An 11,648-nucleotide genomic window follows, 5' to 3' on the forward strand; every position below is an offset into this window, starting at 1 on the left:
ATAAATTTGCTGAATACATTTTATACCTAAAATGTTCTTTAAAATAAAATTCGTAATAAATGCGAAATTAACCGTAACCCCTCTTTTGTTGTGTCTAATTTCTGACTTTCTGGTTGAATTTTCCGTTTTGGTGTATTTAGGGACTTATAGTAAAATTTCACGGACAATCTTTTTCCGGAACATTTTAACCCCTTAAATCCATGTTTTAATGGAGTTTGTTGCTCTTTTTTAAAAGAAGGACAAAAACGACCAATGCCTTGAGGAGTTAGAGGGTTAATATATTCTACAAAACTGTTCTCCGTAATTTAACCCACCCTCAAATGAAATTCAGATATAAACTTTCTAAACGCCTATACACGTGTCTTTTTTTTGTCTTCTCTATCAAAATTTATTGGTCGGACCTAGTAATTTTTTTTGGTGTTGTATAGTGTTATTACACCATTACACAATGTATCATTTGTGTTGGAACTAGAGATATAGGTTATGGGAGAGAAAATAGAGGAAGTAGTATTTTTATACATTCGAGTTAAACATTCCTCCATTCAATGTGACTGGAAAGACTTCTGCAAGATGTTTATTTCAGAAACGGACAGTATGGCTAAAAGACGAATTTACTATGTAGTGTTTTGTTGGGCTCACTGGTCATTCGACCACATATGGATGGGGACATAATGTACAAATGTTCGATTATGTGGAACAAGATCCCTAATTTCATCAGACGATTGTGGTCTCGATAGAACAATGCGGCGGTGCTCAATTGAATTAATAGAGGAAAACATGCTGTCACCTTTGATCTCTCCTGTCCGCTTAGAAGTAGCCCCAAATAGACATTGATGCACTGGGAGTTGTATTCCATTCTCGGTCAAAGGTCATAGGAGATTTATATAGTAACACCTTTTCAAAAAACCGAAGCACTTGAATGCTTATTTCGCCTCTTGAAAAATGTGTTTATTGCAGCGGATTCAGTGTGATGAATTCTCATGTTCAGAACATTAATATTTACACAATTCATACATACATCGATCTATTTGCACGACCATATACAGAGATTGTACGAAGATCCTGATTAAGCGAATAACTCTTGTTTTGATAATTTATAGTCTCAATCTTTGGCATGCTCGGCCAATAATTGAATGAATATGATTGGCAAGTGTTACTGTCATCTGTAAAATAATAGAATCGAAGTTTGACAAAGAATTGGAAACAAAGCTTTGCGGTGCTCCTGAATTATTCTTTAACTCGTTTGATGAAATCTCATCTACAACAACTTGATCACATTCTGGCGAGTGAGAATTAACTACTTGCGAATATTTCAGCAAAAGCATTACCAAACGTGTCTGTGATTGTTTTATTATTGAGGAACTACCATTACAAACAAGTCATGGAATTAAATTTTTAACAAGTTAGAGCATTCTACAAATCCTAAATGCTGGAATACGAAAATTAACATGACTGGAGTGTCCCGTTGTCACCTCATTACATTTTCTTCATAAACATTTGCTATCTCTTATTAAACGTTATTGTTCCGTAGTAATATATTGACATGCTACTAAGTATTCAAAAGCTGCAATGTATTATGAATCCCACAATTCACAAAAAATTCCCTCTGAATAATATAATATTTAACCCGCCAATGGAGACATAAGTATATGTCTGTGAGACCGGGTGTGTTAAAAAAATCGAATAACTTTATTATCCGTTATTGTTTCTAAAAAGTATAAGCTCGTTTACTTTGATCACCATTGGCGGGTTTTTTGATTTTGACATTCCATTTGTAACACATCAAAATATTTGTCGCAGACCCACATAAGTATATATATTCTGGATCCCCATAATATTCTACGATGTCCGTCCGTCCGTCTCCCGGTCTGTTGAAAACACTATAGGGCCCAAACGAAAGGAGCTGCACGCAGAGAAAAAATATAATTGGGCATGGTTACTGTAACCATTTATATAGTGTTACAAGATATTTAACTATATTATAGTCACAGTAACCATTTACATGATTGTGGTAACCATAATGTGGTTAACTTACGATTCACATGATTGTCTCAACCATATATATGGTTACAGTAAACATATATATGTTTGTGGCAACCATATTTATGATGAATAATTTTATCATAATATGTTGTTCTCAGATTATGATAAGCCTTAAGCCGAGAGCACCATAATATGATAAGTCCTTCATCATATAAATGGTTGTCACAAACATATATATGTTTACTGTAACCATATATATGGTTGAGACAATCATGTGAATCGTAAGTTAACCATATTATGGTTACCACAATCATGTAAATGGTTACTGTGACTATAATATAGTTAAAAAACTTGTAACAATATTGAAATGGTTACAGTAACCATGCCCAACTATATTTTTTCTCTGCGTGTGGCTGACACAAATACTCTGTTGATAAGACTTGTTTGGTATTGAAAATGGGCAATATCATTCAGACAAACTTTACTAGCTAGACTGTTGATACTTCCATAAACAAGCAGTTTCTGGATATTGAAAAAAAAGTTTTAAATATTTTCTAATGATTTCCATACAAATTGTTTCGACTTTTTTGATTCGATGAACAGATAGTTAAGTTTAATTTGACAATTTGTTTTTTCGCATATTGTTTGTTTTTTTCGAATATGAATTCACAAATTGATAATTTTCTTTAAAACCAATTAAAAAACCTACCTACGCCCTCCTTTAATATTTGGCATGCGTTCTAAAATCTACAAAAGTCCTATTTTGTGATTATCCCAAAACAAACAATCAAACAAACAATTACTTATTGACTTCCCAAAATAAATCCTCAATTGCAAATATTTTCATATTCGCACAAAGGAAATGTTCATAAAATTACAATTACAGTGTAAAATTTTATATGAACTCGTATTGTACGAATATTTATTTATTTATTTATTAATTTCTACTACTACAATTTTATAAAACAATACAATACGTATCTATTGTAAGTAATTCAGTCCCCTCCGTTCGTCTGCCTGCTTATAATACATTTATGCAGTTTGTTGTGTGAAACAATGGAGCAGCAGCCAGCAACACAAACAAAAACAAAGAATTGTAGTCAAAGTCATCATCCGGCCATCGTACGAATGAATATAGTACTCCACGTATGTATTATTGTGGTCATTGTTAGGAATGTTTTGTGGCATGAATTGATTGTTGGGTTTTGTTGGTACAAAATATGGTCGGTTATGCCATTCGCCAAACAATACATACAATAGTAACAAGAACAATAACGACAACAACTAAAATTACAACCAACACAGTATCACAGGCTGACCTCTCTCTCTCTCTATCTGACAATTGAATTATTGGATAAGTTGCAAGGATATTTATTAGATTTGTCTAATATATGTATATATTTATGTATTAGTTGTATCTATGTGTTTGTGTAGATGATATACATCCCAGCAGTTCTAGGGTAATTTTAGTGATCTAGTGATTTTACATATAACTTAGGGTGACAAATAGTTATATAAGTAGATAGGTGACTTGCGGGGACCATTGACACTACATAGATTACAAAGAGACTATCTAGTAACTGATCTAAAGTACGACAATAATTGACTTCACTTGTGTCTGCTAAGGGTTAATCCAATATGATTGACCAATTCTAGATTACATGGCGTAAGTAAAATAACTAGTCTCTAAAGTAGAAAATAGAAAATGTTGATCAACGTGACTTTTAAGTGATTTTGACTTTTAAGTGACTTTGACAGTGGTGAATAAAGTAGCTAGTTTTTAAATAAAACAAGTAAGAGAGCTATATTCGGATGTGCCGAATTTTATATACCCTTCACCAAAATATACTTTAAAATAAAAATTTTTAATATTTTTAGGTAAACAAAATTTAATTTTTTTCCAGTTGTTTTTTCGAAATTGTTTTTTAAAATTTTCAATTTTTTTTTTAATTTTAAATTTTTTTTTTTAGTTTTTAAATTTTTTTTTTAAATTTAGTGAAAAAAAATTTTGGTGAAAAAAAAAATCGGGTTAAAATTTTTTCCGATTTTGACCCATTGTAGGTCCAACTTACTATGGTCTTATATACGTCGTTGCACAGGTCTTTGAAATATCTATCATTAGATATCCATATTGTCTATATTAATGATTTAGTAATTCAGATATGGGTCAAAAATAGGTCAAAAATCTAGGTTGTCCTGGTTTTTTCCTTATATCTCAGCCATTTGTGGATCGATTTTCTCCATTTTAAATAGCAATTTCGGAGATATTGATGTATCATTCGTGTATGTAAGTTATTTGGGGGCTTCAGAAAGTTGATTTCAACACACAGACGGACAGACGGGCTATATCGACTCCGCTATCTATAACGATTCAGAATATATATACTTTGTGGGGTCGCGAATGAAAAATGTAGAAATTACAAACCCTTGCCACTCATGGTGAAGGGTATAAATATAATTAGACTTTTGAAGTGACTACAGATTGATCTAACAAGGGACAGTAAAATAAATGATAATTCATCCAGCGTTATATACTTTGTAGTGAGTAAAATTGCTTATCATCACTAAAGAGAAAAATAAAAAATTTTAACACTTTAGATTATAAAATGACAATTTACTCATTAATAGATTACTTCTGGTGGATAAAATAACTACTTTCTAAACTTCAGTACAGTGACTACACACTAGATTTCTTAGAGACACTTAAGTGGCAATTGACTTCATGCTTGATTACCTGGGATGTATAAAGTAAGCAATTGACTTGTATCTAACTTAAAATATATAAACTGGAGTCAGCCAAGTGATCAGACATTAGTGCCAATTACTGTCTATAAGGGATACATTGTGTACTTGTAAAACTGCTGGGATATGACAATTGATAAAGTCCTATGTGTAAGCTTCACGAGGGTTAATTGGTAAGAAATTCGAAGATATCAGAAATCGTTACAAATAGAAAAATCTAATAGGGTAAAATCACAGCATGTTCTAGGTGTGATTTCCTTTTTCAGCCATAAGAAAATATTTAGAGCAGCCTGTTTTCAACAGAATAAAACTGAAGGTCTAAATTTTCAGTACCCGATACCGAATAGAAAAAGAAGATTCCATATATAAATGTGTCAGTAACTTAAAATCACTTTTGACAATTTATCTTTCCGAATCGAAGAATTTGCAACAAAATGACATCGATTTGTTGTTGCATAACTATTGCTAACTTTATACATATTTTTCCATTTTATTGTATATTTAATTTTCTTTTGGATATATTTTTATATTAGTATACACTGTATAATGTATTTCTGCAAGACAGTTACGAACATTTTTTTTTGCCGAACGCAGGGATCGCCTTTTTAAATTTTTCGTTATACAGTAGTTTTCACTTACCTGCCTTTCACTTAAGAGCATTTTGCATATAAGTGCACAAAACTTGTGTTTTGTATATTTATTTACCAAACTCCATATAAATTCGTTAATTTAAGTACATTGTTCATACCTGCACATTTAAGATAAGTGCATAATACTTTTGGAAGCTGTAATTGGTTTTCATGAAAAAATTTCATTTAGCTGCCTAATACAAAATTAAATCAAAACAAAATAAGGAAAATACGATTTTGAAAAAAAATGAAAAGTTTGCAACTTCTTAATAATTTGAAACGTAGCTAAAATAACAAATTTATCGTTATGTTTAGACGGAAAAATCACAAAGCTTCATGTAAATTATTTGCGGTTAGCTGCCTTTTTTGGGCAGTAAACTTAAATGCACTTACCAGCATCAATGAGCACGTAAGTGCATTAAGGTTAACTGGATTTGTAGTATTGGAAGTGTTGAAAAACTTAGCTAACCTCCAGGTCTACAGCATAATTATTGCAATTTTACCAGTTGTTCTCCAAATGGGCAATTCCATGTCATTGTACGTGACATTTTTACGACAATAGAGGGGGGATTGGTTTTTGCAAATATAAGGGTATCTAAAAAATAATATATTTTAAAGAAATAATAAGTTCTGTCGAAACATTGTTGTCCAAAATATCTAGCGAAATAAAGGTACGTGACATAAAACGGAAGTAATTTCGAAATATGCAAAAATTTTTTAATCGTGAGAGGCGTTATGTTTTCTTTTAATTTCTTACACTAAAACAAATATTTTTTCTTTACAATGCATCATATTAACATAAAAACAATCTTTGGGTGATTTTATAATAAATAAAATTTAATATCGTATCCTCTTTTTTAGAGGACAATCATCTATTTTAACTGGCTGTCATCTATAAAATTGGTGTCATCTATTTGTCATCTTTTTCCATAATCTGCCATCTTAATTCTCAAAAAACATGATCAATATTTATATTTATAAAAAGCATTCTTACTGAAATGCAAGTTGAAAGCATGTGTAATTCAAGCCTTGAATTATAGTCAAGCAATTGAAATTTGTTAAACAAAGTTTTAAAAATTTTAAATTAGTTTTGAAACAGCCGCTAAAAAATTAAATTTTTTTGGCTATACGTGCGAATAGGTTAACGGACCCTAACGACCCGAACGATTCTTTTAAATTAAATTGCAAAAGTAATCATTTATTCGCAAAATTTTGACAAAACCTGAAAAAATTGCAATTTTTCGTTACGCCGTAAAAAAAATGCTGCATTCAAATAAATTTTTGACTTTTTATACCCTGCACCACCATAGTGGGGAGGGTATTATGCGTTTGTGCAGATGTTTGTAACGTCCAAAAATATTAGTCTAACACCCTTACTCTTGAAGTATACCGATCGACTTAGAATCACTTTCTGAGTCGATTAAACGATGTCCGTCCGTCCGTCTGGTTGGCTGGCTGGCTGTCCATGTAAACCTTGTGCGCAGAGTACAAGTCGCAATTTTGAATATATTTCGATCAAATTTGGTACATATTATTTTTTCGGCCCATGGACCAAGCCTATTGAAACTGGCTGAAATCGGTCCACTATTTCACCTAGCTCCCATACAAATGTCCTTCCGAAATTGGATTTTATCGGTCATAAATGTTTAATTTATATATGTATCTACACAAATAAGTTTATATATACAAAATTCTTGTCACCAAATTTTGTTACGATCGGTCCATAATTAGTCATAGCTCCCATATAGACCCGCTTCCGAAAATCACTTTAACGTGCATAAATCGCTTAAAAATGTTGGTATACACACAAAATTCAACAACCTAATTTTATGGTGATCGGTCCATAATTGGTCATAGCTCCCATATAAGGCCCACTTCCGAAAATCACTCAAATATATAAATTATTGAAATTTTAAAAGAAAAAGGTATTATATGGTCGGGCTTGACCGACCATACTTTCTTATTTGTTTATTTATGTCATCTAATTTCATTTTCAAAATCTGGTCGCCTTAGCTTATAGTATTCCAGTTAATTAAGGTCCTAATTTTCTAAATCACGCCACCAAAGTGATATTTATGTGGAAAGCAAAAACAAAATTTCAAAAATTTTAAAAATTTGTTTTTGTTTTATATACAAATTCTGAACAGAACAAACGCACAATAATTCAGGGATTGATTTGCCTTTCATAATTTGAAAATTTTGTACATAAAACAAAAACAAATTTTGTAACATTTTTGAAATTTTGTTTCTGAAATTTTGTGATTAACAAAATTAGGGCCCAAAACTTGATTTATATGAAACAAATTTTCAATTGCCAACTAAATTTGATAAGATTATAATATGAATTATAATGTATTTAGATGACTTTCAGTGAATGGGTGTGTGGGTTAACTTGTATTGGATTTAGTTTTAGCTCGTTTTGCTGTCCGTCCATCTGTCTGTCCATTTGTTAATAAATTGCTCGGTTGCATGTTTTGGCAAATAGTTTTGTAATTTGTTCCCATATTCACAGGAATAGATAAATAGATGAACACAATCATTAGAGAGAGTGTGTTTTGAAATAGATTCACAGTCCTTTGTAGTAACAAACAATACAATGGCTGCTGGGTCCATTTATAATTAAACATATGAACACTCACTCATACACACACATTCTAACTCACTCATACATTCGTAAATATTAGAGGCAGTTGTTGTAGTAAATAGTTAAACGGAAACTGGGGCTTCTGTGTAAATGATACTATTATGTTTCCTATTGTTTTCTATTTTATTATGATTTTTTTTGTAGATTATTAATCTATTGTTGTGTACAACTACAACTTGTAATGAGTAAATGTGTGGATGGGTCTAAATGTTGGTCACTTTTCTTTAAACTCACTCCCTCAAACACACAAACTAATGTAATGGCCTTTAACCTTCAACATTTGTGTGGCAACCTTTTGGAAATGGCAAAATTTTGAAATTTGTTTTAAATCCTCATTGATCATTAGAGGATTAATACGTGTAGTGGTTGGTAGTGGGTTTATAGTTTTATTTTATAGTTTGGCTTCCAAGTATTTATGGTTTTAGTACCAGTTCTCTAAGTATGTGAAAGTGAAAAAAGGTTTTCACACTTGCCATTGTGATAGACACACACACAAACTTTCATACAATACAATATTCCCCATTATTACTACAAATAACAACAACTAGAACAACAACAGTAGCAGTAGCCACTACAACAAAGTCATCAAATTAACAATTGATTTCATTGGTTCGGTTTCATTGGTCATTGTTTGGAAGGAACTGCGAGTGTGTGCGTTATTTTATCATTGTATTGTTTTATTTAATAATTATAAATTTATTGGGATTATTATTTGGCAACTCATTTTGTACAAATAGAAAATTAAATTTAAATTCAAATAATAATGATGCGTCCGTCCTCCGTCCGTCCGTCCGTCTGTCTGTGTGTGGCCAGCGGTTGCTGTATTTCTGAGTTTTTGTTGATTGTGGCCCATTTAATGGTGTTTTTATATTGCTTTTGTTTTGATATTTTACAAAATTTAAACGGGTGTCATCGATATCTTTCACACAATTCCAATCTTTTGTTTTACTTTTTATCATTTGCAAATGTCAACAGAATCAATCTATCGTGTGAATTGAAAAATTTGTATGGTATTTAGATGTGAAATAAATATGTTAAAGGATGTTTTGTAGATCTTTGGTACGAGTTATAATTAATTTCGTTGATGTTTCATTGTAATGAAAAGGACATACATATATTATATACGTTTATATATACTACATATCATTAACTTAATATAGAAGGTAACGATGTTTTTTTAAGGTCGAGATTTTTTGGCTAATTATGATATATGAGCGGACCATTTATCGAAATAAACGAAAATCTTAGCTTACGAAAAAAACACTAGTTAGGGCCTTTAAAAAATTCCCGGGAATAAACTGATATGTTTCATTATTTCCAGGAAATGGAAAAAAGTCTGCGAAATTAAGAACTCTAGTTGATAGTCTACATAAATTTCCTTATACATAGTTTGATTCCGGATACAAATTTTGATTATAAAATTGTTAGTTTTGACGTTTCTGCTGCTATTGAAATTGTCCACTTACATATCGTTAATTTAATATGTTAAGGTTCCGGTATTCCCGGGAATTTTTTAATATGAAATTAAGCCAAAAGCCAGTCAAATAATCAGACATAATTTACTAATGTTAGTGGTCTGACTAAGTTGAACCTTCATTTTGTTTTCGAAGCAGAAATATAGCGCACTGGAGAGTCAACTCTTTCACTTTCTGCAACAAATCGATGTATAGTAAAAATCCTACATCATTTTCTCTACTCTTTCGCCAAAAAATACAGTTGTATCCGTCTTCAACTTTCATTGTAATGTATTATAAACAAAACAGTTTTTTGCCTCTACGATATGTATAAACAAATTAAAGTCAGCACAGAGAAAACAGATTCGTAATAGCAAGCGAATTTGTTGCCAATCGAATAATTCGGTTGCACACATAGAATTCTTCGGTTCTAGCAACAGAAAAAATAGTTGACAAAGAAGAATTTCGGTTAAAGCAACCAAACTTTTGTTACCCCTTTTAAAATTGTGTAGCCACAACTATAAAATTCGTTCACTAAGGTAGAATCATTCGATTGGCGACAAATTCGGTTGCTATCACGAATCTGTTTTCTCTTTGTATTAAGTCAATCAGTAAATTTTCATCTTTTAACAGTTTTCTGCTTTTGTCACACAGAGAAAATAGTTTTGGTTGTGATAACCGAATTGATTGATAATCAAATCCAAACGAATCAGTTGCGTTCGGTATAAATTACCTGTGGTAGTCTGGTTAGATTTCAGCAGCTCATGATAGATAGGAACCTTTTGCTCCCTCCAAATACAGAGCATTACCTTAACGCCATGAATATTTGGCTTTGGTGTCGATTCGGCCGGGCTACACATACGATCTCTTACGCTTCGGGTTATCGTAATCTCTATTTTTCATCGCAAGTAATGATTCGGTTCAAAAACAATTTTCTTTTATGCGTTCAAGCTTCATTTCGGATATGCGAAATCGTCTTTCAAGATCTCTCGGCTTCAACTCGTGTGATACCCAATTTTCCTGCTTTTGGATAAATCCAGCTGCTCGCAAACGTTTTGAAATTGCTGCTTGAGTAGCTCCCATTGTTTTGCAAGTTCTTGTCATCTTCTTGGAGTCATGCCTCCGGTTCTTGGTTCATATTTGTATTCAGTGGTAAAATCACCACTTCGGAACCCCACAAACCATCTCTCGCACATTGAAACCGATGAGACACATTCACCATAATCTTCGGTAGGCATTCGGTGTGCTTCAGCTGCACTTATTTTTAAATTAAACTTCCCGCATATGACGTTAAATCTGACATTTTCGAAGCAAGAAAAACTTTGTTGTTTACACTAACGTGTTCAACAGATAGCCATCTAATGTAAATCCCTCATTTTTAATTCATAGATCCAATAAAAATAACCATTAAAGTATAGAAAAGGTACTCTTTGTGGATTCTCACGCATTCATGATCCCATGCATGATGCACCTAATTTCTCAGATGATTATAATAGAAAAGTCGGAAAGTACGATTAAAAAAAAGAATCATAAAATCACCTTGTGGATTTCTACTCACTCAGGACATAATTTTATGTTTCCAAGTTCATTATTATAGAAAATTCAAAACAATTAAGAACAAATGTTAACAGCTAATATTTTTAAAAAATAAATAGATAAATTTTTGACCTTTAAAGATCCAAAGTTTCAAAAAGTACCAAATACGTTTTTGGTATTATTGAACAAGTGAAGAATATGATTTTAATTTTTCTTTGTTTAAAAGATACTTACAGTCCTAAAAAGTACCAAAATATACATTTTACCCGTTTGTTCGCCTAATAAGTTCGAATTTAAAAAAAAAACTAATAGAAATAAGAACGGAAGAGTCCTAAAATGACTCTTGAAAACATCTTTAAACAACACAAAAGTGTAACCAAACTAAACATAAATAATAATAATCATAATAATAACAATTTTGAAATGTTTATTTTGGACAAACTACGAATTGGAAAAAGGCTTGAGGAGGTACGCTGCAACAATTTGTCGGTATTTCAAAAATACTGTTTTATCTATTTGTTGGCTTAAAATTATAAAATATTGTTGGTAATTGTGTAAACAAAAATACAAACATATTTATTGTATTCATAGTCAATTTAAAATAACAACAAAAAAAAAAAGGAAAAAATATTTATAAAATTATGAATTTATTCTGTAAAG

Source organism: Calliphora vicina, chromosome 1 (genome assembly GCF_958450345.1).
Source record: "Calliphora vicina chromosome 1, idCalVici1.1, whole genome shotgun sequence".
NCBI lineage: Eukaryota > Metazoa > Arthropoda > Insecta > Diptera > Calliphoridae > Calliphora > Calliphora vicina.